The sequence below is a fragment of the Pseudophryne corroboree genome, chromosome 1 (genome assembly GCF_028390025.1).
Source record: "Pseudophryne corroboree isolate aPseCor3 chromosome 1, aPseCor3.hap2, whole genome shotgun sequence".
NCBI lineage: Eukaryota > Metazoa > Chordata > Amphibia > Anura > Myobatrachidae > Pseudophryne > Pseudophryne corroboree.
This window is the reverse complement of record NC_086444.1, coordinates 594,876,789-594,904,662: the sequence shown is the minus strand read 5'-3', so window position 1 is coordinate 594,904,662 and position 27,874 is coordinate 594,876,789. Positions and strand designations below refer to the sequence as shown.

General features: G+C 43.6%; 1 long non-coding RNA gene across 1 annotated transcript; it reads right to left on the bottom strand.

The window, feature by feature from the left end:
* Positions 1-16,541: 16,541 nt before the first annotated feature.
* Positions 16,542-18,719, bottom strand: LOC134926923 (uncharacterized). Its single transcript, XR_010177548.1, has 3 exons — positions 18,521-18,719; positions 18,233-18,445; positions 16,542-17,319 (listed from the first exon to the last, which is right to left on the bottom strand). It is a non-coding gene; the product is annotated as an uncharacterized LOC134926923 (long non-coding RNA).
* Between the last annotated feature and the right edge of the window lie 9,155 nt (positions 18,720-27,874).

The window sequence follows — 27,874 nt, the reverse complement described above, 5'->3', positions numbered from 1 at the left end:
CTTACAGTAACGTTTCAGTTATATTAACTTTCGTCAGACCAACATATACAATACATTCACATACCTTTATACCTCACCAAACCTCGTGTCCCGCGTCTCCTCGGCCCGGTCTGCTGGCGGGGATAGATGACGTCATAGCACAGAGCCTGTGCAACGCGCTCACGTCCCACGCTGCGTGCCGGTTACCTTGGAGACGAAGACGCCGTGTTAACATTACTTGACAGTGCAGTGCATGTGATTCATTCGTCTTTTACATCAAAGCAGTACAGTAGAAAACATCGATTTAACCAATATTCTTATATGCATACTCTCCACAAGTATAAATACTATCAATAATATATAATAACATATAGGTAGAAAGAAACAGAGAAAATATTCATAGCACATAGATCTAAGAAGCCAATTGCAGAAACCTCAGGAAAAACAATGTAGTGACAATTGTTCATTAAGGCCACCTGGAGTTATCGTGTTGAGGCGATGAATCCATCTTGCCTCACGCTGTAATAGCAATTTATTTCTGTTACCCCCACGAATATTATCGGGTTGCTGATCTATAATTTTATATTTCAAACTTGACAGATTATGTTTAAATCTAGCAGGGATTTTTACAAATTTACCCGAATGTGGATGAGAGTGGCTTCTCTCATCCACATTCGGGTAAATTTGTAAAAATAGACAAAATATTGACATGTACAAGTACTCATGTCATCTACTACATACGCTGTCCCTGTGGGTTGTTCTATATCAATAAGACGACGCGACAGTTCCGTGAAAGAATGGCCATGCATAGGTCCTCAATTAGAGCGGCATTGGGGGGAGAGAGTCAAACGCAGCCAGTAGCACGCCATTTTGCTAGATTTAAACATAATCTGTCAAGTTTGAAATATAAAATTATAGATCAGCAACCCGATAATATTCGTGGGGGTAACAGAAATAAATTGCTATTACAGCGTGAGGCAAGATGGATTCATCGCCTCAACACGATAACTCCAGGTGGCCTTAATGAACAATTGTCACTACATTGTTTTTCCTGAGGTTTCTGCAATTGGCTTCTTAGATCTATGTGCTATGAATATTTTCTCTGTTTCTTTCTACCTATATGTTATTATATATTATTGATAGTATTTATACTTGTGGAGAGTATGCATATAAGAATATTGGTTAAATCGATGTTTTCTACTGTACTGCTTTGATGTAAAAGACGAATGAATCACATGCACTGCACTGTCAAGTAATGTTAGCATGGCGTCTTCGTCTCCAAGGTAACCGGCACGCAGCGTGGGACGTGAGCGCGTTGCACAGGCTCTGTGCTATGACGTCATCTATCCCCGCCAGCAGACCGGGCCGAGGAGACGCGGGACACGAGGTTTGGTGAGGTATAAAGGTATGTGAATGTATTGTATATGTTGGTCTGACGAAAGTTAATATAACTGAAACGTTACTGTAAGAGCGCTGTCTCTGTAATTTCTTTACCTGAAAAGTCCTCTTCCAGTGCCACCCAGCCATATCGTGTATATATATATATATATATATATATATATAATTCCTAACAAATTGTAATAGCAGGAGTATGTGGGTGTGTATATATATATATATATATATATATATATAATGAGTAGAAAAAGCAGCGGCACTCAGCAGTCAGAAGTAAATGATGAGAAACAACTTTTAATCACATCCTACGGCGTTTCGGGGAACAAGCCCCGTCTTCAGGGACAGACAATATAACAATACAAGTGTACATACAACATATATATACCCGTGCTGAACAATTAATCATGAACAGGATTCATCTCACCTGTCAGACGCCGCCGCGTCCGTCCGGGTATCAGCGTGTCCACGAGTCCCCGGATACTGACGTCAGTTAGCAGCGCCGGACAGGGAGCCAATCCCGACGGTCACAATAGTGTTGCTAAGCAACTGAAAATAAACATAAACAAAGAAAGCGTGAGGTTATTGTGCAGCGGACAACAAACTTAGCGTGTCTGCTGGTACAGAAAACATTAAAAAAGTATATATACAATAAAGGTTAAAAACTTATATCCTCTGATCTAGGCAGTGACGAGCCAGTGAATATCCGGTGGTATAACATTCAATTATAATAGGGTCTACACATACATTGCCCCTAAAACTGGTCAATTAATGATTTAGGACAATATGTAAACAACATTACAGTGTCTTTGGAAGAAATCTATTGCCTACACCATTGGACTATTATTTAAGATTAATAGGGATAACTAAAGTCACACTATAATCATAGGAAGCTTTGGAGACCCATGGTCTCAATTTAACCCCGTGGTGACAGGGTATTGAGAACAAAGATCCACCTGCTTTCTCGTTGCAGTAGGATCTTGTTCCTATCTCCTCCACGATGTGACAATGGTACTTGATCTATTATGATGGCCCGCATGCTGGCTACCGTATGTCGTGCTTGTACGCAATGTCGGGCTACAGGTTGATCGCTAGTGCCCTTCTCAATGGCCAATTTGATGGCACTGCGATGCAGTGCCATACGTTCCCGAAATTGTCTCTGTGTTTTGCCTATATAGGCTAATCCACAGGAACATTTTAACATGTAAATTACATGTGTAGACGTACAAGTTACCCTATGCCTGATAGTGTATTTCTTACCCGTAAGTGGGTGGCTGAAATTGGGACCCGTCATAAGGGTGTTACAGGTGGAACAACCTAAGCAACGATAACAACCAAGTTTAGGACGCAGGAAATGTGATTGCCCAGATCAGGTTAAAGGAAAAATATCCAATTTAACAACCGTGTCAGCAATACTTTTACCCCTAGTATAGCTAGGGAGTAATTTAGAACCTGCCAGTGCCGGTAAGGATTTGTCTGTACTTATCATTGGCCAAAGCTGTTTGGCCTTCCTTACCAGAGGAGTGGTAGCTGTCGTATATTTATTGACCCACGGGATTCTAGTGATGTCTTTATTCTGCACTCGTGTTGAAGCAGTGCTGTTCAATAGGGATTCCCTGGTCTGTCTAAGCGCTTTGGCCTTATTGGCCAAAAGCTCTGAATGTGGATATCCCCGCTCTTCAAATTTAATTATCATTTGATCCATGGTATTTACTGTCAGTGTGGGATCAGAGATAATACGCCTGGCTCGTAATAACTGAGAATACGGGAGACCCTTTCGTGTGGACAGAGGGTGAAAGCTCGCATGATGCAACACAGAGTTTCTATCTGTGGGTTTGACATAAAAGTTGGTCTGTAAAACACCATCAACTAAAGAAATGGCCACATCTAAAAAGTGTATGGTATGGGATGAAGTCTGATAAGTAAATTTCACAACACTTTCAGAAGCATTATGGTCATCCAAAAGTTTAGATAATGATGGGGCAGGCCCTTTCCAAAAGATTAAGAGATCATCTATGTACCTATTGTAGAAGCACACAGATGACCCTAGTAAATGATCCAGCAATTGGGTTTCCACTTGATACATGTAGGCATTCGCGTACGATGGGGCCACTGGGGACCCCATCGCACAGCCTGTTAGCTGTAAAAAAATACGACCATTAAATGAAAAATAATTACGAGTCAAAACTAAAGTTAACAGTTGTAGAAATACTTCAATAGGGGGACCCAAGTATAAAGGATTATTATTGATTAACTTCCGTACTGCCTCCACACCTGCTTCATGTGGAATGCAGGTGTAGAGGCTAGTAACGTCTGCACTACATAACTGTACTTGTTCTGAAGGGATAATCAACCGTTGTAAATGCTCCAATAGAGCTGTGGTATCCTTCAGATACGAAGGGACTGCCTGAATGCATGGATTGAGAAAAGCATCCAAAAAAATAGAAATAGGGTGATATAATGATTTTCTGGCCGACACTATAGGTCGGCCCGGTGGATTAGACAAAGATTTGTGTACTTTGGGTACTGTGTAAAATAAAGGTACGGTAGGGTACTGTACTGTCATGACCTTTACCTGTTCACTAGATAATGCACCCGTGCTTACACAATGTGCCAAGAACAAATCTAATTCTGTTTTATACTGTATAGTAGGATCAAATGTTAAACTCTTATATGTGGTAGTATCAGAGAGTAGACGATTGCCCTCTGCCACATATACTGGTAGGTCCTGTATAACTACAGATCCCCCTTTATCTGCTTCCCTGATAATCAGGTCAGTCCTGGTGGATAAGTCCTTCAGAGCGCTCCGTTTCTCATTTGTAAGATTAGGATGACATGTAATGGTGGAAGTCTGTTGATATGACTGTTCCAACATCCTCGAGAAAGTCCTAATGGATGGATTGTTCGTATTAGGATCAAATTTGGATCTTGGAGCCACATTTCTTAATTTTGCTGGAATATTGGTGTCATGTTTAGGCCCCTCGGCAATTCCAAAATGTTCTTTGAGACGTAAAGTCCTGTTGAACTTATAATTTTCCACTAGTGCGGTGAAGTCATCCGGCTTGGTGGTTGGCACCAATGATAACCCTCGCGATAAAACTCTTTGTTCTGTTGAAGTAAGTGGAGTCGAGGATAAGTTTATAACTAAATCCGTCAGCGGCGTGGTGGTCGACGTACGTTGGATTTTTTTGTTCTGCCCCGACCGCCTCGTCCTCGTCCGGGGGCGGGGCGATGTCCCGACCGGGTAGCCACCCCTAAAGGGTACGTTGCTGTATTAGATGTGGAGGGGGTGCTAGGTTGTTCGGTTTCGCTCACAGATGTGCTGGAGCCAGATTGCTCAAACGGATGATTTCTCTGTCGATACCTCCTAAAGTGTGTCGGTCGCTGTTGAGATGGGTTGGTGTTACTGAGCCAAGAGTAGACTCTTCTTTGTTGATAATCAGATTGAACTTTTTGCAATTTTTCTTTCTTGTATTTAATCAAGTTGCTCCTATACTGTTCCATATGGACCTGAATCTTGTCAAGCCAATTAGTGGTGGAGTCGGCTGATAAAGTTGACTTGTGAGCACTCTCGAATGTGGTGAGTTGCTCTTTAATCTGTGTCAATTCGCGTGTCGACTCTTCTATTACCAGCAACATTAAGTCCATGGAGCACTTATTTAAAATTGCCACCCATCGTCTGCAAAAGGGTATACTATATCGGCCTATCGTGGGGGTATTTTTTATTCTAAATCCCCTCGGTATTTGATTAGTGCGGTAATAGTCCGATAATGTAATACCATGATATGTAAAGTCACACTCTCGCTGTTTCAATTTAAGCCATTGACGGTATAATTCTTCTGTAGTAGAAATTGGAGGGTCATCATCTAATTTTTGCTTAATAAGAATTGCTTGAGCCTCTGCGTCAGAGTAACTGTATCGTTCCTTGGCGTCAAGTTGCGCCAATTCCCAAGCTGCTTCAATATCCGAATCCGGTGCTGACATGTTAGCCCAATATGGGTTGAATATACTGGATGATCAAACAGCGTTGATCAGAGGATCAAAACCCCACACCAGTGAAGGAAAAAATCAATAAAATCACTGTATAAAACTGAGTCCGGACGCGGCGGCGGTGGCGGCGTCTGACAGGTGAGATGACAGGTGAGATGAATCCTGTTCATGATTAATTGTTCAGCACGGGTATATATATGTTGTATGTACACTTGTATTGTTATATTGTCTGTCCCTGAAGACGGGGCTTGTTCCCCGAAACGCCGTAGGACGTGATTAAAAGTTGTTTCTCATCATTTACTTCTGACTGCTGAGTGCCGCTGCTTTTTCTACTCATCATATTGGATCCCACACAGGATCACAGAGGGCACCACAGCAAGTATTCCTAGTACCCCTATTTCAGAGTGCCGATCCCCACACCGCTGTCTATATGGGATAACCAGCACGCTGCCATGCAGGCAAAGTGTTATGGAAAATATTCTGGATAAGGCACCAACGGGATATTCATTAACTTACTCTTTTCATACATATATCCAGGGAACATTGAATCTTTGTCACAGTTTTATACAGTGATTTTATTGATTTTTTCCTTCACTGGTGTGGGGTTTTGATCCTCTGATCAACGCTGTTTGATCATCCAGTATATTCAACCCATATTGGGCTAACCTGTCAGCACCGGATTCGGATATTGAAGCAGCTTGGGAATTGGCGCAACTTGACGCCAAGGAACGATACAGTTACTCTGACGCAGAGGCTCAAGCAATTCTTATTAAGCAAAAATTAGATGATGACCCTCCAATTTCTACTACAGAAGAATTATACCGTCAATGGCTTAAATTGAAACAGCGAGAGTGTGACTTTACATATCATGGTATTACATTATCGGACTATTACCGCACTAATCAAATATCGAGGGGATTTAGAATAAAAAATACCCCCACGATAGGCCGATATAGTATACCCTTTTGCAGACGATGGGTGGCAATTTTAAATAAGTGCTCCATGGACTTAATGTTGCTGGTAATAGAAGAGTCGACACGCGAATTGACACAGATTAAAGAGCAACTCACCACATTCGAGAGTGCTCACAAGTCAACTTTATCAGCCGACTCCACCACTAATTGGCTTGACAAGATTCAGGTCCATATGGAACAGTATAGGAGCAACTTGATTAAATACAAGAAAGAAAAATTGCAAAAAGTTCAATCTGATTATCAACAAAGAAGAGTCTACTCTTGGCTCAGTAACACCAACCCATCTCAACAGCGACCGACACACTTTAGGAGGTATCGACAGAGAAATCATCCGTTTGAGCAATCTGGCTCCAGCACATCTGTGAGCGAAACCGAACAACCTAGCACCCCCTCCACATCTAATACAGCAACGTACCCTTTAGGGGTGGCTACCCGGTCGGGACATCGCCCCGCCCCCGGACGAGGACGAGGCGGTCGGGGCAGAACAAAAGGATCCAACGTACGTCGACCACCACGCCGCTGACGGATTTAGTTATAAACTTATCCTCGACTCCACTTACTTCAACAGAACAAAGAGTTTTATCGCGAGGGTTATCATTTGTGCCAACCACCAAGCCGGATGACTTCACCGCACTAGTGGAAAATTATAAGTTCAACAGGACTTTACGTCTCAAAGAACATTTTGGAATTGCCGAGGGGCCTAAACATGACACCAATATTCCAGCAAAATTAAGAAATGTGGCTCCAAAATCCAAATTTGATCCTAATACGAACAATCCATCCATTAGGACTTTCTCGAGGATGTTGGAACAGTCATATCAACAGACTTCCACCATTACATGTCATCCTAATCTCACAAATGAGGAACGGAGCGCTCTGAAGGACTTATCCACCAGGACTGACCTGATTATCAGGGAAGCAGATAAAGGGGGATCTGTAGTTATACAGGACCTACCAGTATATGTGGCAGAGGGCAATCGTCTACTCTCTGATACTACCACATATAAGAGTTTAACATTTGATCCTACTATACAGTATAAAACAGAATTAGATTTGTTCTTGGCACATTGTGTAAGCACGGGTGCATTATCTAGTGAACAGGTAAAGGTCATGACAGTACAGTACCCTACCTTTATTTTACACAGTACCCAAAGTACACAAATCTTTGTCTAATCCACCGGGCCGACCTATAGTGTCGGCCAGAAAATCATTATATCACCCTATTTCTATTTTTTTGGATGCTTTTCTCAATCCATGCATTCAGGCAGTCCCTTCGTATCTGAAGGATACCACAGCTCTATTGGAGCATTTACAACGGTTGATTATCCCTTCAGAACAAGTACAGTTATGTAGTGCAGACGTTACTAGCCTCTACACCTGCATTCCACATGAAGCAGGTGTGGAGGCAGTACGGAAGTTAATCAATAATAATCCTTTATACTTGGGTCCCCCTATTGAAGTATTTCTACAACTGTTAACTTTAGTTTTGACTCGTAATTATTTTTCATTTAATGGTTGTATTTTTTTACAGCTAACAGGCTGTGCGATGGGGTCCCCAGTGGCCCCATCGTACGCGAATGCCTACATGTATCAAGTGGAAACCCAATTGCTTGATAATTTACTAGGGTCATCTGTGTGCTTCTACAAGAGGTACATAGATGATCTCTTAATCTTTTGGAAAGGGCCTGCCCCATCATTATCTAAACTTTTGGATGACCATAATGCTTCTGAAAGTGTTGTGAAATTTACTTATCAGACTTCATCCCATACCATACACTTTTTAGATGTGGCCATTTCTTTAGTTGATGGTGTTTTACAGACCAACCTTTATGTCAAACCCACAGATAGAAACTCTGTGATGCATCATGCGAGCTTTCACCCTCTGTCCACACGAAAGGGTCTCCCGTATTCTCAGTTATTACGAGCCAGGCGTATTATCTCTGATCCCACACTGACAGTAAATACCATGGATCAAATGATAATTAAATTTGAAGAGCGGGGATATCCACATTCAGAGCTTTTGGCCAATAAGGCCAAAGCGCTTAGACAGACCAGGGAATCCCTATTGAACAGCACTGCTTCAACACGAGTGCAGAATAAAGACATCACTAGAATCCCGTGGGTCAATAAATATACGACAGCTACCACTCCTCTGGTAAGGAAGGCCAAACAGCTTTGGCCAATGATAAGTACAGACAAATCCTTACCGGCACGGGCAGGTTCTAAATTACTCCCTAGCTATACTAGGGGTAAAAGTATTGCTGACACGGTTGTTAAATTGGATATTTTTCCTTTAACTAGATCTGGGCAATCAGATTTCCTGCGTCCTAAACTTGGTTGTTATCGTTGCTTAGGTTGTTCCACCTGTAACACCCTTATGACGGGTCCCAATTTCAGCCACCCACTTACGGGTAAGAAATACACTATCAGGCATAGGGTAACTTGTACGTCTACACATGTAATTTACATGTTAAAATGTCCCTGTGGATTAGCCTATATAGGCAAAACACAGAGACAATTTCGGGAACGTATGGCACTGCATCGCAGTGCCATCAAATTGGCCATTGAGAAGGGCACTAGCGATCAACCTGTAGCTTGACATTGCGTACAAGCACGACATACGGTAGCCAGCATGCGGGCCATCATAATAGATCAAGTACCATTGTCACATCGTGGAGGAGATAGGAACAAGATCCTACTGCAACGAGAAAGCAGGTGGATCTTTGTTCTCAATACCCTGTCACCACGGGGTTTAAATGAGACCATGGGTCTCCAAAGCTTCCTATGATTATAGTGTGACTTTAGTTATCCCTATTAATCTTAAATAATAGTCCAATGCTGTAGGCAATAGATTTCTTCCAAAGACACTGTAATGTTGTTTACATATTGTCCTAAATCATTAATTGACCAGTTTTAGGGGCAATGTATGTGTAGACCCTATTATAATTGAATGTTATACCACCGGATATTCACTGGCTCGTCACTGCCTAGATCAGAGGATATAAGTTTTTAACCTTTATTGTATATATACTTTTTTAATGTTTTCTGTACCAGCAGACACGCTAAGTTTGGTGTCCGCTGCACAATAACCTCACGCTTTCTTTGTTTATGTTTATTTTCAGTTGCTTAGCAACACTATTGTGACCGTCGGGATTGGCTCCCTGTCCGGCGCTGCTAACTGACGTCAGTGTCCGGGGACTCGTGGACACGCTGATACCCGGACGGACGCGGTGGCGGTGGCGGCGTCTGACAGGTGAGATGAATCCTGTTCATGATTAATTGTTCAGCACGGGTATATATATGTTGTATGTACACTTGTATTGTTATATTGTCTGTCCCTGAAGACGGGGCTTGTTCCCCGAAACGCCGTAGGACGTGATTAAAAGTTGTTTCTCATCATTTACTTCTGACTGCCGCTGCTTTTTCTACTCATCATATTGGATCCCACACAGGATCACAGAGGGCACCGCAGCAAGTATTCCTAGTACCCCTATTTCAGAGTGCCGATCCCCACACCGCTGTCATATATATATATATATATATATATATATATATGAGTATATGGATATATGTGGATATATGTATATCTTGAGGATGGAAATAGATAATCATATCATGTGTGGGATCATATTGTTCAGAGTCACGTAAACATTAATCTGGTGGGAATAAGAATATTATATATTACCACATTAAGTTATTAATAATACCAGATTTATGTATGATTAATGTGATGGGTTTAACTGGTCATGGGGCGGGAACTCAGATGCAAGCAACAGAAACCACATCTCAAGTCCTAGCCATCGCCCACTTCTTGAGCTGACCAATGATCTCCGGTGCACAGGATATGTCCCACCCCCGAACCAATGGAAGAAGAGCACACAGTGTCTATTGTATTATGTTTTGATCTACCGTATAAAGAGCCAGCTGCATGCCAGGTCACTATCACAGACTCTGAAGGTCATCACCCTTGATGACTGAGGACCGGACCGGGAAGCGCAGGCGAAACCAAAAGTATGTACCATCGACTGTAGCCATTATTCTGTTGTATTGTATTGCTTTGTTATTGTAACCCCCTTTCAGTAATAATATGTTGTGGTGTCGGAACCCGGCATTTTAAATACAAATCTGGTGTCGTGTTTTCCTTTCCCTGCTAAGGTTTAAAGTGAATTACTATCGCATGCATAGCTGTTAAGGGTTCACGGTGTATCTTTGGGTGTGTACGTGCTGAGTGTACTTTGTACAGCCAGCGTGGCGTTTGTACGCAAAGCCCGTACACGGGTGGTCATTTCGAGTTGTTCGCTCGCAAGCTGCTTTTAGCAGCTTTGCACACGCTAAGCCGCCGCCTACTGGGAGTGAAGCTTAGCTTATCAAAATTGCGAACGAAAGATTCGCAATATTGCGAAAAGACTTCTCTGTGCAGTTTCTGAGTTGCTCGAGACTTACTCTGCCAGTGCGATCAGTTCAGTGCTTGTTGTTCCTGGTTTGACGTCACAAACACACCCAGCGTTCGCCCAGACACTCCTCCGTTTCTCCAGCCACTCCCGCGTTTTTCCCAGAAACGGTAGCGTTTTTTCGCACACACCCATAAAACGGCCAGTTTCCACCCAGAAACACCCACTTCCTGTCAATCACATTACGATCACCAGAACGAAGAAAAAACCTCGTAATGCCGTGAGTAAAATACCTAACTGCATAGCAAATTTACTTGGCGCAGTCGCACTGCGGACATTGCGCATGCGCATTAACGACTAATCGCTCCGTTGCAAAAAAATAATAACAACGAGCGAACAACTCGGAATGACCCCCCCGGTACGGGACTCTGTACGCTAATGGTGTAATAAGTGCGTAGATTGTGGATTAAGTATAGCGGCCGCAGCGGCTTCATTTAAAGTGTATGAAATGTCTTTTTAAAGTGTTGCTTTTAGTCCTGTATGTAAATCAGCGTTTACAATTGGGAGCTCGTCCGATTTGCCACATACTTGCAGCCTAACGGGTCATAGCAGACTTAATCTATCAGCAAAGGGTGGACAGAAAGTATCCTACGTAACCTTTTCGTGGTCGATGGATGCACTGAAAACCCTACTTGTGTGCTGATTAGATGATGTCTTCTCTGTATGGTTTGCAGAGGTGCTGGTAGAACCCGTAGAACAACAGGAAAAAAGCTATTTAAAAATCTGTAAAAAAAAAAATTTGTCGCCAGATAGCGTACACAAAAGGCACCCATACTTTGCATACTCTCTCACATTGTTGCCATAAAACTCAGATTGCTAGATTCATTTAGATCTGTGTGAAAACGGAGATATTTGTTGCTATATAGTTAAAAAAACAAAACAGTATTTTAAGGAAGTAAGTGAAAAGACACAAACGCAGGTCTGCATAAAAGTTTATACAGAACAAGTTGTGTCTAGTGGACAATAGTAATTAGTATTGTTCACATTTATAGAGCTGTGTGATTTATTGCGGACGCAGAGTTTTGTACACGTGTCTTGGACAAAGTACAGGACTGCGCAAACAGCGTAAAAAGACATGCACGGTCGCGTGTTTACGCAAAGTGCGTAAGAGTGTGGACGCTAAGTACAAATTACACAATAGTGTCGTTTAGTTAAAAGGTGGGATAGTAGCCATGCTACAATAGCACAAAACTACGCGGTTTCTAAAGCAGATTAGTATAAAACTTTTGTTTAAACTGTATTGCCTCTGGGGTAAAGCTGCCTATCTGAATGAATTTAAATTTTCTGTACAGAAAAACCAAAGTGTATTTGAGTGAGTGAAAGTGGACAGAGTGGAACTGAACCCAGAAACTGAAGTGGTCTGAAGTGGTAACACCGGGGTTAGTAGAGGCCCGGCGGCGTAGGGTTTGCTACCCTGCGTGATTAGAACTGAAGTGGTCTGAAGTGGTCTTAGTGATCCCATACAACTAAGTGCTGAAGTGGTCTGGAGTGATCTTGGCTAGGTGGTCTACAGCAATCGTAGGGCATATGGATAACTAGTATCTATAGGCTGTGCCATTGCATCGCATGTCCGTCTGTTCTGCACAGCACAACATGATACCATTGTGTCATATGCGCTGTGGGATAGCATACGCAGACGTGATTGCATAGACCAGCGTTTTTCAACCGCTGTGCCGCGGCACACTAGTGTGCCGCCAGCGGTTGTCAGGTGTGCCGCAGCCTGCTGCTCACCGGCCACCAGAGATGCCTTGCACAGTGCTCCACCCAGTGGCGGAACTACTAGCTTCATTACTAATGAGACGCTGCCGGCGACCTCCGGGCCATAAAGGAAGCAGTTCTGGAATGTAAGGGGAGGGGGAGCCCGCTCCCCGCTCCGTAGTCAATTCTGTCCCCTGAGCAGTGTCGTGTAGACGTCATAGCACGACGCTGATGCCTAATGTTTGCCGCCGTGCTGTCGCAGAAGAGAAGAGACCCGCGCGTCTGGTGAGTTTAAGTGTGAAGTAGGGTACAGGCTGTCAAGACAGAGCAGAACAAGGTAAGTTACCTGGGGTAGGCAGGGAGTTTGAAGGGCCGGAGAAGCACATTAATGGCCATACATGGGGAGGGGGGGAGACGCAGTACTGGGAAAACGGAGGGGGAGAAGGAGCATTCACTAATATAAATACAACAGGGGGACCACACTATTGAGAGTACAGTGGGGAGCTGGCACAGCACTGCACCATATTAAGGGGCACATCACTGGCAATACAGAGGGAGGGGGGTTTCAGGCACATAATACTGGACATACTGTATAGATGGGGGTGGAAACATGATACAGATTATAATGCAGAACATACAGACAACTATAGTGCAAAACACTTTTTGCAAAACCTACAGATAGGAGTGGGTGAAAACAAATACAGAACATGCAGACATTAAGCAGAATATTTACATATATAGGTATGAGTTCAGATAGTGATGGTGAGCCTGGGTAATGTATGGGGTGGCAGTGTGTTTGATTTATACCTGTGGGGGCCAATGTGCTTGATAAATGTCGAGGCCAATGTATTTGATATCTGTGGGAGCCAATGTGTTTTTTCCCCCCCGTGGGTAACTGATAGCGTGCCTTGGGAATTTAAAGTCTTGTTAGGCGTGCCGCGAGTTGAGAAAGGTTGAAAATCACTGGCATAGACAAAAGGGGTTTTTCTTTGACAACATCGGGAAATCTCCCTGGTGGGCTTCACTGGAAAGGGTGAAGGATAGTTATCTAATTTCTCTGTTTTTCACCCTACAAACAATTCCAGTTGAAAGATACCGAAAAGGAATTTTTCGCTGCCTCTCTCAGGAAAATATTCAAACAGAACTTCCACCGAAAGAAAATACGGTGTTGTAAGGTCTGATAGGAGCCCTAAGTTGGGTATATTGCCTTCGCTATCAACAGTGTATCGTAGTACTTGCCAACGTGGGCGGAGAGCGCATGGAAGGCGCTCGGAGATACTTCCACCGTCTACTTACATTGAGTATTTTGGTGTTTGTGGGAATTTTTTTTTGGGAGCCAGTTGCTCAAGTGAGAGACGTTTAGGCACGGTTCAGGCAGAAATGTAGCCGAAAGGCTCAGCAAGGTTCATCATGTGTGAAAAATATGGTTCACACACAGAAGTTTTTTTTGCAATGAATGGTTACGTATGACTGACAAAGATAGGGTACCATTCCCTAAGGTGGGCAGCTTTGAACCCGAGGCACTGCAGAGTGTAAGCAGTAAAATATGTCTTCTTAAATCCAGAAAACAAAGGATTAGACATAATGATTGTTTAAATTTATGGTAGCAAGAGGGGGAGATGCAAAGGGAACAAACTCGTAAAGCAGGTTCCAAACTTAGCAGGAATGGAGACACGAACCCACCATTACCGACACAGGTCGAAGGGAATAAGATGGCTACAATCAATGGTACATCTGTAAATGATAGTAATATGCAAGAGCAATGTATTAACCCTAACCTTTGCAAGTTGTATCCTGTTTTGAAGTCTTTTCAAGGTCATAGGTCACAGGAAGATGAAGGATCCAGCCAAATCACAGCTCTTATTCAGGCAGTCGCTCTGCAGGAAAGTCAGGTGGGGCCTGTCCATCCAGTTAGAGCAGTACCAGTGTTCCCCACTGAAAGAACTGGTGATGTCACAGCTACCGGTAAGTGTGAGACGGGTTATTGCACAGAGACAACAACACCATACAGTAAACAGATTAGAAACGGAATGGTACGATTACATCCTGTCTTGGAAATAGTAACTCCCAATTGGGGAACCAATAGTCAAGGAGTAATCCTCACCAGGAATAATGCAATGTATTGCCCGTGGTCCAGAGCTGAGCTGCGGTCAATCATTTCAGAATTCCCCGATACCCGGGAGTATTTAGCCAGATGTCAAAAGTTTATCAGAGATCTGGGTAATGCTTATGAACCAGTTAATAAAGATTGGCGGATACTTTTAAAAGCGTGCCTACCCCCTAATATTGACACCCAAAAATGTGTCACTGATTGTAAGTTAGAGTCGGATAGTCCTATGACTGACGGAAACAATCAGGAGAATATAGAACGAATTAATAAGCAACTAGAGTTGTGTTTCCCCATTACTGTTAAGTGGAGAAGAATTTTCTCCATAAAACAGGGGGAAAATGAAATGGCATCTGAATATTTCCATCGGGCCCTGCAAATAATGGATAGATACATTGGGGTATCAGATACAGGGAACGATGCGAATTACAGGGAGGTGGCTGTCTCTGTGCTAATGGGTGGACTCAATAAGGCAGTTAGGGACAGGGCACAAGCATCTTTGCCTAATTGGAGAGGGGCCACAGTAGCTTGTCTTAGAGCATGCGCAATTGAACATCATAAGAATATTGCTAGGCGTAGAAAGCAACAGGAGGAGAAGCTGATGACCATAAGTCTACAGGCTCTTGCAGCAAAGTTTCATCAACCTAAACCCCAAAACCCAGATAGTAGGAAAAGACCTAGGATATGTTACACTTGTAGGAAGGGCATTTAGTCAGAGATTGTAGATATAGTAGAATACATAGTCAAGATAGACCCCTAGACAGAGAAAACAAGCCACAGTATTAAACACATAGGGGTATATTTACTAAGGTCCCGATTTTGACCGAGATGGTGTTTTTTCTTCAAAGTGTCATCTCGGTAATTTACTAAACTAAAAACACGGCAGTGATGAGCGCATTCGTATTTTTATTACGGCTGTGTAGTAAAAATACGAATGAATACACCATCGGTCAAACGCGGCTGTTTAGGTATTGAACACGGTCATTTACTAACCATTCGTATTTGAAATCTCTTGCGTGAAAATGCATGTGCGGCCGTGAAAAAATACTAATCGTACAAAAAGCCTAAAAAAAAGTAGACCTGCTTTTGAGAAGCGTGTTTACATGTGTTGTCAATTCTACATTAGTCACACCTGACTTTTTGGACCTTTAAAAGGGGCCCCAACACATTTTTCACCACTCTCAATCTGAAATGGCTGCTACTGTGTGTAGTACTGCTGTCTTGTTTGCTGGGGGATACCTGACACTGCTCCATGAGGCTACAATAAACCCAGGCCAGGAAAATCAACATGGTCAGCAGGTTGTACATGTTCCGCGTAGGCTGGCCATGGCTTGTTTTTTTAGTGGGCGTTTAAACGATAACAAATTTGCTGATGACCATGTTATACAGATGCTCCGACAAAATGTAAATAACATTTTCCCTCTGTATGACCTTGTCAAACTGAACCTAGACCCTGAGACAGCACGCTCTCGCTCTGTCTCAGGCCTGCACAAACTCCTGCCTGTGTTGCACTTTATGGCTACTGGCAGCTTCCAGCCTGTGACTGGTGATGTAATTAGTATCTTTTATAAATATTTAATTCAGGTGAGTTAAAACATACATACACGTCTATGTCTAAGTGGTGCTTCTGTAATGTAATAGAACACAGTATTGTATTGATTACAGGTCATGACACTCACCTTTAATTTTGGAATGTCCACTCAGGTTTTGGATGTCTTGGATGGCTACATAGATGCCTCTCTCTGCTTCCCTACCCAGGAGTCGCAGTGGCATGCAGTCAGGGTAGCTTTATCTGATCTTGCGGCCATGGCCAATGTGCTGGGTGCCATAGATTAGACACACGTTGAGCTGAGGACACCTAGGGGCAGGCAATATATTTCTACCAATACACATCTGGCCCAAGACACTAATGTGCATGTGGTTTGTGGAGCTTATTAAACAATACACATATTCCGTGTTAACAATTTATTCATTTTAACACACAAATTTTTGTGAAAAACAAACAAACACATTTTAATGGTCAACATATTATGAGCACGCATTATTATTTGTGTTTTTGTGTGTGCTGGGTGCCGAGGATTGTGCTGGATCGTTGGTGCGGGTTCGACTTGAGCGTCGAACTGGGGATTGAACTGGGGTGTGGCTTGGTGAAGTTGTCCCCGAGCTAGTGTGACATGGTCTGATGCCAACACACTAAGGCTTTGACTCAGATTGTTCAAGCTTGCTGTGAGCTGCGTATTAGCGGCAGTGTTGGTTGCTATTATTCGTGATAGGTTGTCGTTGATCATTTGGTTGTGTTGTATGATCTGGATTAGTGATTGTTGCTGCCGCTGCTGTTCATCCAAGATGCGTTGGAGGTTTGATTGCATTTGGCTGTTGTCTGCCCTCATCTGCTCCATGGAGTTTGCTATTCTGCCCACCTGCACTATAAGTCTGCCTGAGTTGCGACTCAGTCTAGGCAGATGATGGGGCAGACTTGACAGGTATTGGCTGTGGGTGTTGAGGCTTGCGCAGTATTGCGCCTGTTGTGTCGACCAATGGCTCCAAAACTCAGGGCCCATTTGTGTGTCGACTTGTGTTGCGCTCAATTGGGGGCTGTGGGATGTTTGGGGTGGTTGGGGTATGTCCTGCGGCGTGGTTGGCTGGGTAGGATCGATGGCCTGCAGGTGGAGTGTGAAGGTCTCCTGGTCACGTTCCTGCTGGGCATCCTCGGTGATGATGGCTGGGTCTGTATGGGGTTGAAGACAGCCACTATTTAGTAAATATGTAGCATTGGTCTTACTATAGCTTTACGTCAACATGCATTACTTCTTAATATTAATGTTGTAATTGCTAAATAGATTGTGGCCTAAACTTGACTATGTTGTTCACCTTTTTAAAAAAATATGTGGCTTCTAACGTTCACTACTCAGTTGTTAAAAGTTTGTGGGAATAGTTGGATTCAGAGCCATAATTACTGTTTAAACACGAAGGACTCTAACAAATACAAAGTACTACATTTACATATTGGGTATGAAGCTTCCTTTGGAACAACACACACAATACAATAAATGTGTTGACCAATACACTCATACATTGTTCAAGGCAGTCAGTGGTCTGCCCAAAACGTTAACAAATATAATGGTCTAAAATGTACACATTAACAATGGGTGAAAAAGTATTAAGGTGCCCTATGTTTAGAACTGGTGTTGTTGGCCATGCAAAACAATTGGATGATACTTAACATTTATGTTGTTTTTTTTCGCAAAAATTTATGTTACAAAAATGTGTTGATATGGCCAGCATCACATCTGACAATTAACCATCTAAAAATACCTTAACACCATCTGCTTGTTGTTGTTGATTATTGCAAGGATGACTGGTCATTTGTGTCTTTTTTTTGCTCTGTACTAACAGTGGTGCAGATGTATAAACCTGGAGAAGGCATAAATAAGTGAAAAACCAGTGATGTGTGCAAGGTGATAAAAGCACAAGGCAAACAGCTCCAATATGTACATTAACAGTTGTGTTTATTTTGTACTGCTGCCTTTATCACCTTGCACATATCAGTGTTTTTTCACTTCCTTATGCCTTCTCCAGGTTAATAAATCTACACCACTGTTTTTTTTACTTATTTACACGTAATTGTTATGTTTACTCACCAGACAACTGAGGGGATTGTGGATCCTCACTTTGTGGGCTGGCCAAAAGAGCTAGTGGTGGCAGGGCCGACACTGCGGAGATGCGCCGTTGGGGTGGTGATGCTGGTGCTGGAGCTTCAGCCTCAAGACGGCGTCTCTTGGGTGGCCTCGTAGCCACAGTAACCGAGCCCTGTGATGGGCGCCTTAGTGGAGGGGGATTTGCCAAAGAAGAACCTATGTGATAAGATAATCATTAACATTTTGTGTTTCTATGTGTTTCCAGAATATGTGTTTACAGTTAAATCTTACCTGCATTGCCACCATCTGCATCTCTTGGCAGTGTTGGATGTGGCCTGGCTGTGCTGCTTCTCTTTCGTACTGTAGAAATATGAAGAATGTCCTTATGAACATACTATTTTGTTGATATGTTTATGCAAATTCCTTATTGTGATGTAAACATATGTGGTACCTGATGAGAAGTAAACTAAACGATGCTTATGCTTTTCTGCCTGACTTCATTGGGTGTGTATACTTTAAATTAGAAAAAAATTTGCAAAATAATCCATACACAAAGGCGCATAATGCCAACAATTATACTACTTAAAACCAAAACGTCGTAGCTTGACACAACCACAATATTGCACGCTAAGGTCCCAATTTTTGATGCTAAGAATAAAACACTAGCCGCAAATATCTGCTAAAACTTGGAAACATCACAACCAAATATGCATGAAAAAACACATCAAGCACACAAAGGACATCCCAGAACAACACACAATAAACATAAATGCTATGAAATGTATTAAAAAAAAAACTTTGAAAAAAACATATTCATCACACTTCTTTAAAATACACCTACAAACATTTACTTTTGACATAAAACACCAGAAAAAGGCCAAGGCAACCAGAAAAAAAAACTATACAAAGGATAAAAATATACATAATTGAGAATAACACTACATCAGGCCTGGCCAACCTGTGGCTCTCCAGATGTAGTGAAACTACACATCCCAGCATGCCCTGCCACAGTTTTAGCATTCCCTAATAGCAAAACTGTGGCAAGGCATGATGGGACTTGTAGTTTTACAACAGCTGGAGAGCCACAGGTTGGCCAGGCCTGCACTACATCACCAACACATTAGAAGAATGAACAAACTGACAACCACAATTAGCTAGAAGACATTTCAGACAACTAAGGACAAAGCACAGATGTTTAAATTTAAAAAAAATAAAAAATAACTCTCCATCCTGCCTTGGCCGATCCGAATCCCGGACATGAGTGGCACCAACCACTTCTGGCGGAATGAGTGCACGCACAGGCTCCTCCCAATCACGGTAAGATGCACGGAAGGGGTGTCCACCCCCGGTTTGGCGGGCTGATTTAGCCTCCTTGGCCATCTTCGCTTTATGTCGTAGAAACGCTTACTACGCGTGTCCTCGGTCCGCCTCACCACACCCTCACTATTAACAGCCGCAGCGACCTCCCCCACAGAACACTCTTCCTGCGTGACGACACCTTTGCAGCATCATGGCCAAACAACTGCCGATGATGCCTCATCAGCTCCCGCACCAAAGCCATATTTTCAGCGTAGCTGAATTTATTTATTTTTAACATTTCTTTCTTTATTGAAGCATTTCAGAGAAAAAGGTAACAACATTCACATGAGCATTGTGAGTTATAACACTGAAGAAGTACAGTGCATATGACACAAAACATGCTGTACAATGTGGGGGATATGTCAAGATTCAATATCAGAATCATGGCCAAATATAACAAACGCAATATTATAGTTCGATAGCCAATGGTCATAAGACCACCTATACCGCCTGGAGGCGTAGCTGAATTTTACATTGCGGCCAGTCTTTGTAGTGGTGCGTGGCTGCGGAGCCACAACACCATCACTATCACTGGAGGCCGCAGCAACAACCTCCCTCTCCTCCTCACTAACCTCCTCCACCTCACTAACCTCCTCCACCTCACTCACCTCCTCCACCTCACTCACCTCCTCCCTCTCACTTACCTCCTCCCTCTCACTCACCTCCTCCCTCTCACTCACCTCCTCCACCACACTCACCTCTGACTGGGACATAATCAGGACAAACAACAAATAACACTGAGAAAAAAAACAGTAAACACACTCCTCCACTAGCACTACACACCACACACCAAACACACACACACACACACACACACACACACACACACTCACTCACAAACAATGACAATAGACGTGATATAAAAAACAATGTCAAAAAACTAGACAGACTTTTAAATAACTACACAACAAGTATGACAAGACTACTTACACACACAGTACAGCACTCAACAATCACAAAGAACCTCCTCAAAACCGCCAAAAACTCCAAACAACTCACCAACTCCTAACACACCTTCCTCTCACCTCTCCACTAGCTAAACCCACGAGGTTCGGACGGTTTAGGGCGTTTTTATAGTAATGTGCACAGACACTCAACCATCACGAATCAAACCAATCACGGACGAGTGACAAAAACGAAACTTAGGAAAAAAACGCGTCCGTGAACGGACAAACACTGCCGTGACCAAAATGTGACGCAGTCGTAAAAAAAACCTTATAACACAGCCGCAAAACCACTAAATCGGCCACATTCTACCTTACAAAACCACGAATGACATCGACATCGGAAAACACGAAAAATACACATACGACAGCTTAGTAAATGAGGCGTAAAATTTTCAAAAAGTTGCAAATACACACATTCGATGTCATTCGTGATGAATCTCCCTCCAAATCGGTACTAATATGAATTTTAGTAAATATACCCCTCTACAAACTCTTTGCCTCTACAAACTTATCTGTTACTAACCTCTATGTGATTTTCCTTCAAAGTTTCCGCCTCATTTCTTACGTTCACCGACAGGAGGGTACAACACATAGACCCGATTACAGTTCAAACGCCACATGCCTAATCGGTCTTTCAGAGTTCTTCCCGAACCCAGTATATCTCAACATCATAAGGACACCAGTATTAATGCAGTGTGCCTGGTCATGCACAAAGGGTGGAGAATGAGAATACTGGTGAAGGGAGACTGTGCATAGACACCGATATGCATGATCGTGTGACAGCCTGTTGGTGAATGCCAAACCTGTCATTTTTTCTTTTCTTAATTTACTATTATTTTTCCTCTCTCTTCTCTCATCCAGAGACGGTTTACTTCACACAACTGATAACACACGATAGTAAATTTAATGTGCAAAATTTGTGTTCCCTAAAGGAAAAGGCAGTCTGGAGGGCAAAGGGGTATGGCCAGGAGTCCTCAGGACTGTGGGCAGGTGGACATGGTAAGCCAGTAGCCCCCAGAGCATACTTTCCAAGTCTAGCTGAGGTGGCGCACGGTCTGACTCATCTAGGCAAAGAGGGTATGTGCAGGCTGATGAGAGCCTACTGGTGTGCGCCAGGATTCTTTTCTCATGCAGGTAAGAGAGACATGTTTTGCTTGCTTGAGGAAGAATATTGGAAAGACAATACCAACAGAGCCATCCCATATCCCTCCAACAGACGGACCTTTTCAGGTAATACAAATCGACTTCATACAGTTACCAACCTGTAGGAATTTGAAATATGTGTTAGTTTGTATTGATGTATTTTCCAACTGGGTAGAAGCGTTCACTGCTGCCACAAATACTGCTACGTTCACTGCAAAGAAAACTGTGCAGGAATTTGTGTGTAGATATGGTATCCCTAGAATAATTGAAAGTGACAGGGGAACCCATTTTACAGGTGAAGTCTTTCAGGTCATGTGCAAACTGATGGGAATTAATAGCAAGCTGCATACTCCGTACCATCCACAGGCAAGTGCAAAGGTAGAGAGAGTGAACAGCACTATTAAGAACAAGCTGAGCAAATTAATGGCTGAGACTGGATTGTCGTGGCCAGAAGCTTTGCCACTAGTGTTGTACAGCATCAGAACCACTCCCAGGTCCCCCCTTAACTTATCACCCTTTGAAATTCTTTTTGGTCGACAACCTCATGTAATGATAGACCAACAGGATGATTTGAAATGCAATAATGAAGTGACTGTGAAATATTTGGTTGGGATGAGCCAGCAGCTGATAAATCAACAAAGAAATTTAAAGCTGGTGATCCCTGACCTACCGAACAGTAATTGTCATGACATTGGACTTGGGGATTATGTGATGATTCAAAATTTCTTACGCTCAGGTTGCCTCATAGACAGGTGGGAAGGACCATACCAAGTCTTGTTAACCAGCACGACAGCACTGAAGGTTGCCGAAAGAGAGACTTGGGTCCACTCGTCCCACTGCAAGAAGGTCGCTGACCCGGAGAGAACTCGTGACAAAGAGCAGAGTATAGAGAATCTCGTATCACTGGAGTGTTTGTTCCGGGAAAGTTGAGAGGCAGGACTGTTGAAGGGCATCTGAACACAGAGAGTAACAAGATCTAGAACGGTTGTCGCACCATTTTTCTTTTTTCACCTCCCCCTGAATTTTCCTTTCTTTTCTACTTCTTATTTTCCTCCTTTCCCCTAGCGAAATGGATCGATCACAAGAGACTGCGTTTCGGGTTCTGTTAGTAATTCTGGTTTTGATCAGGACAGTTTCTTTTGGTGAGGGTCCCAGAGAGGTCGAGCAGGGATCTGGAATGGGTTCTGATGGTGAGTATGAATTTGTAGGATCTCAGGAGCAGCACAACACTTTAGTAAAGGCTGGCATCAGTAAGCGCTCTGGTAGTCAGGGAGCTCGGAGGCACTGTGAAAGGTTATTGTCTGATGATTATTGTATTTGTAGGAATTGTGAGAATATAGTAGAGGATGGGTGCATCCAGAGATGTCAGTCCAACCTTAATATCGACATGGACCGCCATCCGTTGAGTGATTACCACTCACTAGTGGGTAAGGTCTTAAACCAGACAGAATGCTGGGTGTGCTCACAGGTACCTCAAGGTCAGAGTAAGTCAGGATTATTTTTTTCCTGTTTATTGATTAGTTAGTGGCAGTTATTGATGACTGCCAAAGGGTGGACTGTCGAAGTCAGAAAATATTACAACACACACATTACGTACAAACACCACATAGATGGCCTCCGTGTGCGTTCGTATTCGGCTGTGCGTGCACATATCAGCAAATTGCGTATGGTCGCTCCCGCGGTCCTGCGCATTAGAGCGTGGTATGAGTAATTACAGTGGAATTTGTACTCGCATGGAAAAGCCACAAAGACATATCATAAATCTAATCTAAATATTGCATAAATCCCACACTGTCTGCTTCCTTTTCTAAATAGCATGAAGATCAGTCACACATAAATTAAAACTCCCAGAGACTAAAACACAATGGTCTTTTCTCTTACGTCCTAGAGGATGCTGGGGACTCCGTAAGGACCATTGGGTATAGACGGGCTTTGCAGGAGATAGGGCACCTAAAAGAACTTTGACTATGGGTGTGCACTGGCTCCTCCCTCTATGCCCCTCCTCCAGACCTCAGTTAGATTCTGTGCCCAGAGGAGAAAGGGTACAAAGCAGTGAGCTCTCAAGAGTTTGCTGTTTTAAAGAATTTTGTTAGGTTTTTTATTTTCAGGGAGTCCTGTTGGCAACAGGCTCCCTGCATCGTGGGACTGAGAAGAGAGAAGCAGAGCTGGCTTGTAAGGTTGGGCACTGCTTCTAGGCTACTGGACACCATTAGCTCCAGAGGGAGTCGGAACACAGGCCTCACCTGGGGTTCGTCCTGGAGCCGCGCCGCCGTCCTCCTCACAGATGCCGAAGATAGAAGCCGGGTGAGTATTGAGGAAAAGACTTCAGGCGGCAGAAGACATCAGATCTTCATGAGGTAAGCGCGCAGCGGTAAGCTGTGTGCCATTGCTCCCAGTCACACACACACAAGAGGCACTGTAGGGTGCAGGGCGCAGGGGGGGGGGCGCCCTGGGCAGCAATAAACCTCAATTTGGGCATAAATATGTTGGATTAGGCTGTGGGACAGTAAATCCACGGACCCCCGCCATTTTCTTACAATATCATGAGGGGACCGAAGCCCGCCGTCGGGTGGGCCGGGCTTGATCCTCGGCACTAACCAGCGCCATTTTCTCCACAGAGGCTGCATGAGAAAACGCTGGCTCCCTGTTCTCTCCCCTGCTGAGCTTCACAGGCTGGAAAAAAAAGGAGGGGGGCACATTGGCGACGCAGTGAGTGGAGATTAACATTATAATTATATAAAAGCGCTATCTGGTCATATATTCCAGTGTTTGGGCGCTGGGTGTGTGCTGGCATTCTCTCTCTCTGTCTCCCCTAAGGGCCTGGTTGGGGGTTTGTCCCCTTATAGGTAACTCTCTGTGTGTGTGGGGTGTCGGTAAGTGTGTGTCGACATGTCTGAAGCGGAAGGCTTCTCCAAGGAGGAGGTGGAGCAAATGAGTGGTGTGTCCCCGTCGCTGGTGCCTACTCAGGATTGGATGAGCATGTGGCATAGGTTAAATGCAAGTGTGACATCTTTACATGAGAGGCTTGATAAGGCTGAATTAAGGGGAACATCAGGGGGTCAATCCTCGGATTGGACCGATTCACAGGGCCCGTCGGGGTCTCAAAAACGTCCCTTAGCACAAGACACTACTACCGACACGGACTCTGATTCCAGTGTCGATTATGACGAAGTAAAATTGTACCCTAGGGTGACTAAAACCATTCAGTGTATGATTGTGGCAATTAGGGATGTCTTGCATATTGTGGATGAGCCCTCAGTCCCCGACACAAGGGTACACATGTTTAAGGAAAAGAAACAGATTATAAATTTTCCCACATCTCATGAATTAAATGAATTCTTTATAAAAGCTTGGGAGACTCCGGAGAAGAGGCCGCAGATCCCCAAAAGAATTTATATGGCATACCACTTCTCTAAACAGGACAGGGAGAGTTGGGAATCACCTCCCACTGTGGACAAGGCCCTGACGCGTTTGTCCAAGAAGGTGGCGCTACCGTCTCCTGACACAGCTGCCCTTAAGGACCCTGCAGATCGCAGGCAAGAAACTACCTTAAAGGGTATTTATTCTCATACGGGTGTTGTACTACGACCGACGATTGCGTCGGCATGGGTGTGTAGCGCAGTTGCAGCTTGGACAGATGAGCTGACAGATAATTTTGATAGTATGGATATATAAAAGAAGCAGTCTTATTTATGAGGTATGTTCAAAGAGACATTGGATTGCTGGCTTCTAGGGCCAATGCCATGTCGATCTCAGCGAGACGATCCTTATGGACTCGCCAATGACAAAAGGGGGTGCAGATGCACTAAGCAATCATTACAGTATAATTTGGTATATCATAAGAGGTTGTTAGTATATCGTTGGCCAATGATATTGGCCTACCCACCAATCGTCCAGGTCACCTCTTGTTGGGCAGGTTCCTAACACTATGGGGCCAACATCCGGAACGCAGGAAACCCCCAAACATGATCCAGCAAAGGACCCCCCCAGGGCATCACACTAAAAAATAGTGATAACAAAGGGATATAAAGTGTGAGTATATGGAGGTCCCTACTATGAGTTTAAAGGTAGAGAGTATGTGAAAAAAAAAATGTGCATACATAAATAATAGACAAACAGGATATAAAAAGTGACTGTGTATTTAAATGGTGATGCCCTGAGACAGTCCAGCCAGAACAGGCACGGGGGACCCTACGTCCAAACGCCGACCCCAAGTTGACTGACACTATGTATAAATAAATAGGACTTACTTAAAATTATGCCTGTGTCACTGTGCAGTCCTTGTTGGTTTCCCTGCTTAAAAACATATAGGGTGGTGGGGGAGGGGTGCCAATCTAGATTTGAGGCATTCTCAAACCTCAGGTGTGTATTTCTACACATATGCATAGTAGGGGAAATGGTTCTAAATTGCACACCCTCCAGTAATGAAAGTTGCTATGCTGCTGAGAATAAAGTAGTACACACAGACAAAAGGGGGTGCAGATGCACTAAGCGATCATTACAGTATAATTTGGTATATCATAAGAGGTTGTTAGTATATCGTTGGCCAATGATATTGGCCTACCCACCAATCGTCCAGGTCACCTCTTGTCGGGCAGGTTCCTAACACTATGGGGCCAACATCCGGAACGCAGGAAACCCCCAAACATGATCCAGCAAAGGACCCCCCCAGGGCATCACACTAAAAAATAGTGATAATAAAGGGATATAAAGTGTGAGTATATGGAGGTCCCTACTATGAGTTTAATACATAGTAGGGGAAATGGTTCTAAATTGCACACCCTCCAGTAATGTATAGTATAGTATATGGCCAATGATATTAGCCTACCCACAAGAGGTGACCTGGACGATTGGTGGGTAGGCCAATATCATTGGCCAACGATATACACGTCCGCAATTTTTGCCTAAGGTGGTTTCTTCATTCCATGTGAATCAACCTATTGTGGTGCCTGTGGCTACAAGTGACCTGAAGGATTCCAGATCCCTGGACGTAGTCAGGGCCTTAAAGATTTATGTAGCCAGGACGGCTAGAATTAGGAAAACAGAAGCCCTGTTTGTCCTGTATGCGGCCAATAAGATTGGCGCACCTGCTTCGAAGCAGACTATTGCTCGCTGGATCTGTAATACGATTCAGCAGGCTCACTCTACGGCTGGATTGCCGGTGCCAAATTCGGTTAAGGCCCATTCCACTAGGAAGGTGGGCTCTTCTTGGGCGGCTGCCCGAGGCGTCTCGGCATTACAACTTTGCCGAGCGGTGACTTAGTCGGGGTCAAACACTTTTGCTAAATTCTACAAGTTTGATACCCTGGCTGATGAGGACCTAGCGTTTGCTCAGTCGGTGCTGCAGAGTCATACGCACTCTCCCGCCCGATTGGATGCTTTGGTATAAACCCCATGGTCCTTACGGAGTCCCCAGCATCCTCTAGGACGTAAGAGAAAATAAGATTTTAAACCTACCGGTAAATCCTCCTAGTCCGTAGAGGATGCTAGGCGCCCGTCCCAGTGCGGAAACTCTGCAAGACTTGTATATAGTTGTTGATTACATAAGGGTTATGTTACAGTTGGAATCGGTCTTGGACCGTTGCTGTTTTTTGTTCATACGGTTAACTGGTTATGTATGATCCAGGTTACATGGTATGATTGGTGTGGGCTGGTATGAATCTTGCCCTTGGATTTCTAAATCCTGCCTTGTAGTGTCCATCTCCTCTGGGCACAGTTCTCTGAGGTCTGGAGGAGGGGCATAGAGGGAGGAGCCAGTGCACACCCATAGTCAAAGTTCTTTTAGGTGCCCTATCTCCTGCGGAGCCCGTCTATGCCCCATGGTCCTTACGGAGTCCCCAGCATCCTCTACGGACTAGGAGTAATACATTTACCGGTAGGTTTAAAATCTTATTATTTACACTAAGCTTTGAAATTCTATGAAGAAGGCAAACACCTTTGTTTACTAGGGTAGCCGAGTTTCTATTTAAAGCAATAAGAACTGGATTGTCATTGTCTCACCTGAAGACAAAACAAACAAAGAGACAATACCCAGAAACCCAGGCTGATAGAAACTCAATTAGCAATAGCTAACAAAAATACATACCAGACATTTAGAAATCTGAGTTACTAACATTCATAGTCTAAACTCTTGGAGATGTATGTGTTTGTATATATATATATATATATATATATATATATATATATATATAATTCC